General features: G+C 44.7%; 1 pseudogene; it reads right to left on the bottom strand.

Annotated features, from left to right (window-relative positions):
• Positions 1–1,851: 1,851 nt before the first annotated feature.
• On the bottom strand, positions 1,852–5,830 carry LOC127206972 (ATP synthase subunit beta, mitochondrial-like; annotated as a pseudogene).
• Positions 5,831–7,830: the final 2,000 nt, after the last annotated feature.

Raw genomic sequence — 7,830 nt, forward strand, 5'->3', positions numbered from 1 at the left:
ATGTTTCATGGAACATTAAAAAATCAGATGTGTATGTGAGTGTGCATGTGTTTATGTATGCATGCGTGTATGTGTGTGTGCAGGAACACATGTGCTTAAACTCAGTAACATGTGTGATAGTTTCTGTTTTTGTAAGAGACCATCCAACAGATCTTTTGAAGCATAATAACGAATATGAATTATGCTAGCCCAAAGGCTGTGAAAACCAGAAACTGTGAAATGAAGTTCAAATACAGTCCTTCTTAGCTGCCAGAAAAACAACTGTCGATTTGGGAAGTCTGGTCATCATTTTCAACAAATATTCTAAAAGCTTAATGTATGTGTGTTTGTGTGTGTGTGTGTGCGTGTGTGTGTGTGTGTGTGTGTGTGTGTGTGTGTGTGTGTGTGTGTGTGTGTGTGTGTGTATAAAGTACTGAACTGTTGTGTGGAGTGAAAAATAGGTTCCCTACCCCCATCAATTCTGTACATCCTGCTATCATGAGAATAAAGAGCACTCATTCACTGAATAAATTTGCTAGCTTCAGTCCCAATTGAGATGGATGAATAATTGATACAGACTGAATTTATTATCTTCTTTGCAAATATCTTTGCACATTGTATAGGATTATGGATTCAGAAATGAAGTAAGTATGAACCACATTTCAAAAGTCCATCCTGTCATCCATTATTTCAAATCTTCATGTGCATTCCTTTTCAAATGTTTAATTCAATCATGAAAATAAGACTGAAAATCAGTTTAAATTGCTATTCCATTGTTTGTTCGGCAAGTCTCCCAATTTTCTATTTAGAAGTAAAACTCCAAAACCAAATCCATTGACTTAAAATTTCTTGTTAATTAATGTTGAGTAAAAAAAGTTCTTTGGATTATCATTTATTCAACAGAACCATTTGCTCCAAGTCTATTATGATAGAGGAGTTCACTCAGGAAATTGTTCAGTTGGCATCTTCTCCGTCCCCCACATGGTCTGTTAAATTCCACAGCTTTCTCCAACACTGCCCACTTGAAGGAAAGCCTCTGCACATCCTCAGCATTCCTGGGAACTCTCTTATCCCCTCCCCTGGAGCCACCCAGCAAATGACATACATACATATTCCTTCACCAGCAATCTTTAAAATCCTTGCCCGCTGCTGTACTTGCCCAGGAGCTTCCGTTCCCAACTAAACCTGCCGTTTAATACTTTTCAACTGGCTTCATTTGGCTTATTTTGTTGATGGATATAACCCATCATCTTGTTGCCAAACCTGCGAGAAATTGAGTCCCAAAGCCTTGTGGCCTGGGTCTTCCCTGGCCAAGTGGGGACAGCTTCCACCTCTCCACCCACCCACCCCAACGCCTGGGAATTTTTGATTTGGTAAGTGGCCTGTCCTCCACTGCTGCCAAGAGATACCAGGTGTCTCTTTTGGGTGGCCAAGGGCCTCCCTTGACTCAGCTCTGTGAAGACCACATTAGAGCTAGTCCTCTGGAAGAAAGTACTGCCTTTGTTTTGAGTTCATCTGACATTTCAGAGACTTCTGTTCATGGATTAACCTCACCAAAACCTATCAATACCAGAGTGTCGAATTGAGATGTCACTTCCATACTCTTGGGATTTGGTAATGACTGGGAATATTGGTGCTTTGGGGTCTAAAGTTGATCCTCAGATACCTCTAGGGTGTCTGCTTCAAAATCTACCTAAACTGAGATCCTCTCAGAATTTATGACCTAAATGCCAGGTCTTACTCTGCTCTGTACCTTTTAGATAATCAATCTAAGTGACCACCAGAGGGCATGCTTTTTTTTTTTTTTTTTAAACCAGGGATGTACACTTTATTTGAAAACTTTAAGTACTCCTCAGAGAGAGTATAACCTCTTCAATCAAGGCTCTTGTGTGGCCTACACAGGAAACTGAGCTTTCAGCACGGAGTAAGGAGAGGACAGTACAGAGTGCTAAGTTTGGCAAATGGACCCCCTCATGAGGCGTGCTCTTCTGCCAGCTTGTCAGCCTTTGCCACAGCTTCTTCAGTCAGCTCCTCCATACAGAAGGCTTACTCTGGGACATGGTCATAGTCACCTGCAAAAACCTCCTTGAACCCTTTAATTGTCTCCTTCAAGGGCATGAGCTTTCCCATGTGACCCATGAAGACCTCAGCAACCTGGAGTGGCTGGGACAAGAAGCTCTCGATCTTCCTTGCCCAGGACACAGTCAATGTATCCTCCTCAGAAAGTTCATCCAAACCCAAGATGGCAGTGATGTCCTGGAGAGATTTGTAGTCCTGCAGAATCTTCTGCACCCCTTGGGCGACATCGTAGTGCTCACTGCCAACAATATTGGGATCCATCATTTGAGAGGTGGAGTCCAGAGCATCCACAGCTGGATAGATGTCCAACTCAGTCATAGCTGGCGTCAGCACAGTAGTAGCATCCAAATGGGCAAAGATAGTTGCAGGGGCAGGATCAGTCAGGTCATCAGCAGGCACATAGATGGTCTGAACAGAGGTGATAGACCCCTTCTTGGTAGTGGTGATTCTGTCTGCATTGTGCCCATGTCAGTGACTAGGGTCAGCTAGTAGCCTACAGCAGAAGGGATTCTGCCCAGCAAGGCAGACACCTCTGTGCCAGCCTGAGTGAAGTGGAAGATGTTGTCGATGAACAGCAGGACCCCAACGGTCAGACCAATCAGAGCTACCCAGGCAGAAGCACGGGGAGGAGCGGGGGGCTCATTCATATGCCCATAGGCCAAGGCTACCTTGGAGGTGGCATCTTTTAGGTTGATAACATCAGACTCAATCATTTCGTGGTATAAACCATTGTCCCCATGGGTCCCCTTGCCAACACCAGCAAATACAGAGTAACCATTATGGGATTTACCAATGTTGTTGATTAGCTCCATGTTTAGTACAGTCTTTCCCATGCCAGCACCACCGAAGAGTCCAATTTTGCCACCCTTGGCATACCTTACGAGACCAGCAGATCCACAATCTTTATGCCTTGACCAGAATTTCCTGCTCAACACTCATCTCCATGAACTCGGGAGCATCGGCGTGAATAGGAGGAAATTGTTTGGTTTTGATAGGATCTCTCTCATCAATAGGTTCTCCAATGACATTCATGATCCTGCCCAAGGTCTCTGGACCAACAGGAATTTTGATTGGCTTGCCTGATTCCATGGCTTTCTGGCCTCTAACCAAGCCTTGAGTACCATCCATGGCAGTGATTCACGTTGCTCTCTCCCATATGCTGTGCCTCCTTCAAAACCAGGCTGGTGTCCCTGCCATGTACTTCTAGGGCATTTAGGATGGGCGGTAGTCCCTCATCGAACTGGACATCCACCATGGCATGGGTGTGGATGACCGCCACAATCCAATCCGCTCAGTGGCAGAGCCTGCCTTCAGGCCTCAGACAGGGACATCTGAGCCGCATAGTCAGTGGCATGGCAGTGGGAGTGGTTTGCAGTAAGAGCTGTGCCTGTGGTAGCGACAACACTCATAAGGCCTTGGAGGCCAAGGCTGAGGCCACATGCCCCACAAGACTCAAAATGGCGAAGTCCAGGTGGAGACCCAGGACTCTAGATTTTTAAAAAGATATTTTATTAATTTATTCATATTACATCTCAATTGTTATCCTATCCCTTGTATCCTCCCATTCTTCCCTCCCTCCCATTTTTCCCTTGATCCTCTCCCCTATGAATGTGACTGAGGAGGTCCTCCTCCCCCTGTATATGCTCATAGGGTATCAGCTTTCCTCTTGGTAGCCTGCTATTCTTCCTCTGAGTGCCACCAGGCCTCCCCCTCCAGGGAACCATATAAACAAATTGAAAATAAAAAACCACATGATCATCCCCTTAGATGCAGAGAAAACATTTGATAAAATCCAACACCCATTGATGTTTAAAGTTTTGGAGAGATCAGGGATACAAGGTATATGCCTCAATATAATAAAGGCTATATACAGCAAGCCAATAGCCAAAATTGAATTAAATGATGAGATACTTAAGGAAATTCCTCTAAAATCAAGAACAAGGCAAGGCTGCCCACTCTCTTCATATCTCTTCAATATAGTTCTGGAAGTTCTAGCCAGAGCAATAAGACAACAAAAGGAGATCAAGGGTATCCAAATGGGAAAGGAGGAAGTCAAATTATCCCTATTTGCAGATGATATGACAGTGTACATAAGGGACTCTAGATTTTAATATTCTCAGTGATCTTGAAATTTTCTGCCAGTATACAAGCAAATGGAACGAGTTTCGTTATGGTCACATTTTTTGGTTTGTTTGTTTTTTGTTTGTTTGTTTGTTTGTTTGTTTTTTTGGGAACTGTGCTCTTCTTTTTCTTTTAATTCTTTTTTTAAAAACTTTTTTATTAATTTATTCTTGTTACATCTCAATGGTTATCCCATCCCTTGCATCCTCCCATTCTTCCCTCCCTCCCATTTTTCCCTTATTCCCCTCCCCTATGACTGTTCCTGATGGGGATTACCTCTCCCTGTATATGCTCATAGGGTATCAAGTCTCTTCTTGGTTACCTGCTGTCCTTCCTCTGAGTGCCACCAGGTCTCCCCCTCCAGGGGACATGGTCAAATGTGAGGCACCAGAGTACGTGAGAAAGTCATATCCCACTCTCCACTCAACTGTGGAGAATGTTCTGACTATTGGCTGGATCTGTGTAGAGGTTTAAAGTTTACCGCCTGTATTGTCCTTGGCTGGTGCCTTAGTTTGAGCGAGACCCCTGGGCCCAAATCTGCCTATCATAATGTTCTTGATCATAATGAGTGAGTTAACCCAGAAGCAGAAAGACTCAAATGGTATATACTCACCTATATCTGCATACAAGGGGCATGTCCCACGAAAGCCTTCACTTACCAGGAAACTGGGACAGAGGGGAGGACATCCTATAGGGACTCTAGATGAGAGAAGCATGGGAGAATAGCAAAGTAGAAGGATCCAGAGGGTCCTAGAAACCTACAAGGGGAACTGTGCTCTTGCCCTTCCCTCTATAGCCAGTGTTCAACTGCCCAGGTCTTGTTGGCCAGGCTTATCGCACCCCCAAATGCTCTTTTATCTGGAGACCTGGATCCTGAGTAATCTGCCATACCTGAGTAACCTGAGTCACTGGCTCTCACACTCCTTCCTCAACCCCATCCTACACATCTCCCATCCTGTGGAACACAGGCCAAGGGACAGCCCCACCCCCATCACCTACCTCCCCCTTCCTCTGTCACTCCTCCCACTTCCTCTCCTACTACCCAAGAACCCACAACCAGGCCAATCAAGCCTGAATTCTCTCATGTGGTGTCACACACTTTGTCCAAACAGGCATCTGCTCTTCTCTGGCCTCTCAGGGAACTAGTGGGAACCTAGGGAGATGTCTGAATTCGTGTTCCTTTCTCCCCATAGTACCTCGACCAGATTGGAAAGTGACTAGGCACCATCTGCCAACCCTTCTGCCTATATTAAAGAGTTCTGCTACCTTTGTCATAGGCCTGGTATGACCTGTATGTTATACAGGCTTCTACCCTCACTCCCTAGGAAGGCAAATGGGTCCAGGCAGCTGCCAGGCAGTATGCAGATCAGACCCACCTAGTGGACAATACAGTCCCAGTGGGTAGTACTGCAGTCTCAGCTACAGAACCCAACTGGAATTACCAGGTGGGGCAGGATGGCAGCCAGAGGCGGGACATCATGGTCCGCTGCCTCCTTCAGGGTATGGAAGTAGTCTCAAATAAGGTTAACTTCGATAAGGTGCGAGAAATTACTCAGCAAGAAAATGAAAATCCAGCCATTTTAAAAAATCAATTACAAGAGGCCATGATCCAATATACCCACCTAGACTGAGCTTCTGCAGCAGGAGCCATGGTCCTTGCTACTCATTTTATTTCTCAATCATGCCCAGATATCTGAGGGGGGAAAAAAGAAAGAAAGGAAAAAAATTAAAAAGTTTGAGTATAGTTCCCAAACCCCCATACAGTAGTTGGTAAAAATGGCATTTAAGTAAGGTATTTTACTCCCAAGAGGAGGCAGCCAAGTCTTCCCTATAGGCTGGACAACAACAGAAAGCTAAGCTCTAGGCCCTGGCCCTGGCAGCTGCTCTGAGGCCAATGGCACCCCCACAGAGGGAACAAGGGAGGTTTGCAAGGCTTCATTCCATCGGAGCGCAATCTAAGTCAGCTCCTCCAGGAATCTGTTCCAAATGTGGCCAAGTTGGGCACTGTGCCTGCACCTTCCCAAACCCTGGGTTGCCCAGCAAGCCTAGCCCTATATGACGCCAACCTGGTCACTGGAAATCAAAGTGCTCTCACGTTGTCTCACCCTCTCTGCTTAGTTATGGAGTCTCAGTCCAATCAATGCAGCCACCGCAGACATTTCAGCCTTCGAACTTCTCACCCTGGCAGAGGACCAACAGATCCTAGACTCAGCTACCTCCATCACCCTTGCCAAGCTCAGGGTAGCAGTGAAGGTTGTGGGTAAGTCCGTCTCGTTCCTGATGGACACAGGTGCTACCTTCTCTGTTGTAACCTCCTATCCTGGCCCCATGATTCCTACGCCAACTTCTGTCACAGGGATGGACAGGACTTTCTCCTTTCCACCTAAGACCCCACCACTCTTATGCATTCTTCCAGGACAATTTATTTCACACTCTTTTCTGGTCATGCCTGAACGCTGGGTTCCTCTACTTGGCAGCTATATCCTCAGCCACTTTAGGGCTACCCTCCCCCTCTCTCGCCCCTATAACTTCTGGCTCCTTTACAAGCCTTTAAGCATGCAAAGTTAAGGTGTGAAAGTAAAGATTTCATCCCTGAGATCTGTGCTTACTGCGAACATAACAAAACAGTTTCTGTCCTAGCTTTGACAAAGGCTGGACATTCCATTGTCTCTGAATGATTGCCTACATTCCTTTAGGTACCCAACAGCTCTTCCTGTTTTTCCATCACTTGTGTAAATATCCTCTGAATGGATTGCCTTTTTTCTTCATATCTTGCTGAGTTTGATTCATGTTGTTCATCCTGAGTTATTTTAAATAAATTACTTTAAAAAATTAGCTATATGAGTACTGTACTCATACCATTCCCTTCCCTTCTTTCTTCCTCCACTAATAGATCCTTTGTCCCTACCCACTCTTTCTCTTGTTCATGACCGCTGCTTTGTCAATTATTTTTCTAATACACATACAAATATACATGTACATACAATCTGCCAAGAGCATTTAGTGTTATTCTTATGTATATATTTTCGAGGCTGTTCACATAGGGTTTGATAACCTATAACAGAGCTCAGCTGTGGAGAAGATTGACTCTTCTCTTAGCAGCTATTAGTGGACTATAGCTCCACACGAAGGGCAAGGCTTTTGGAGATCTCCTCCATTCATGTTAGCAAGGCAATCAAGAGACTTTGGAAACAATATAGAGTATTTACATTGTTCTACTTACCTTCAAGATCTTGAAAGTATGACCCTGTTGCTGAAGACACCATGTATTTTGAATACAGACTTGGAGGAATTGATCTAGAACAGACTTGGAAGCCTTCTTCCTTAGGAATTATTCTTATAGACTCCAAAGGTACTATGCAAGATGCCAGGGAAGAAAAAAAAAAAACAATAGTCCTATTCAGTTGTAAAGCCTATGGTACACTAGGCTGCCAGATATCTCTGATAGTGAAATATTGCTACTTTTATGTTGGAGTAACAGTCTAATCAGACTGAGGACTAGGTACTTAGGAGGGCGTTCATTACTGGTGCTACGAACCTACTCAACTACCCATGGTTAATAGGCCCATGGACCTGCTAGGAGCCACTGATGTTACTTCCCTAAACCAGTAGACTGTCTAACGACACTTAAATATTTATTTTTATACCCAC

Source organism: Acomys russatus, chromosome 24, assembly GCF_903995435.1.
Source record: "Acomys russatus chromosome 24, mAcoRus1.1, whole genome shotgun sequence".
In the NCBI taxonomy this organism is placed as follows: Eukaryota; Metazoa; Chordata; class Mammalia; order Rodentia; family Muridae; genus Acomys; species Acomys russatus.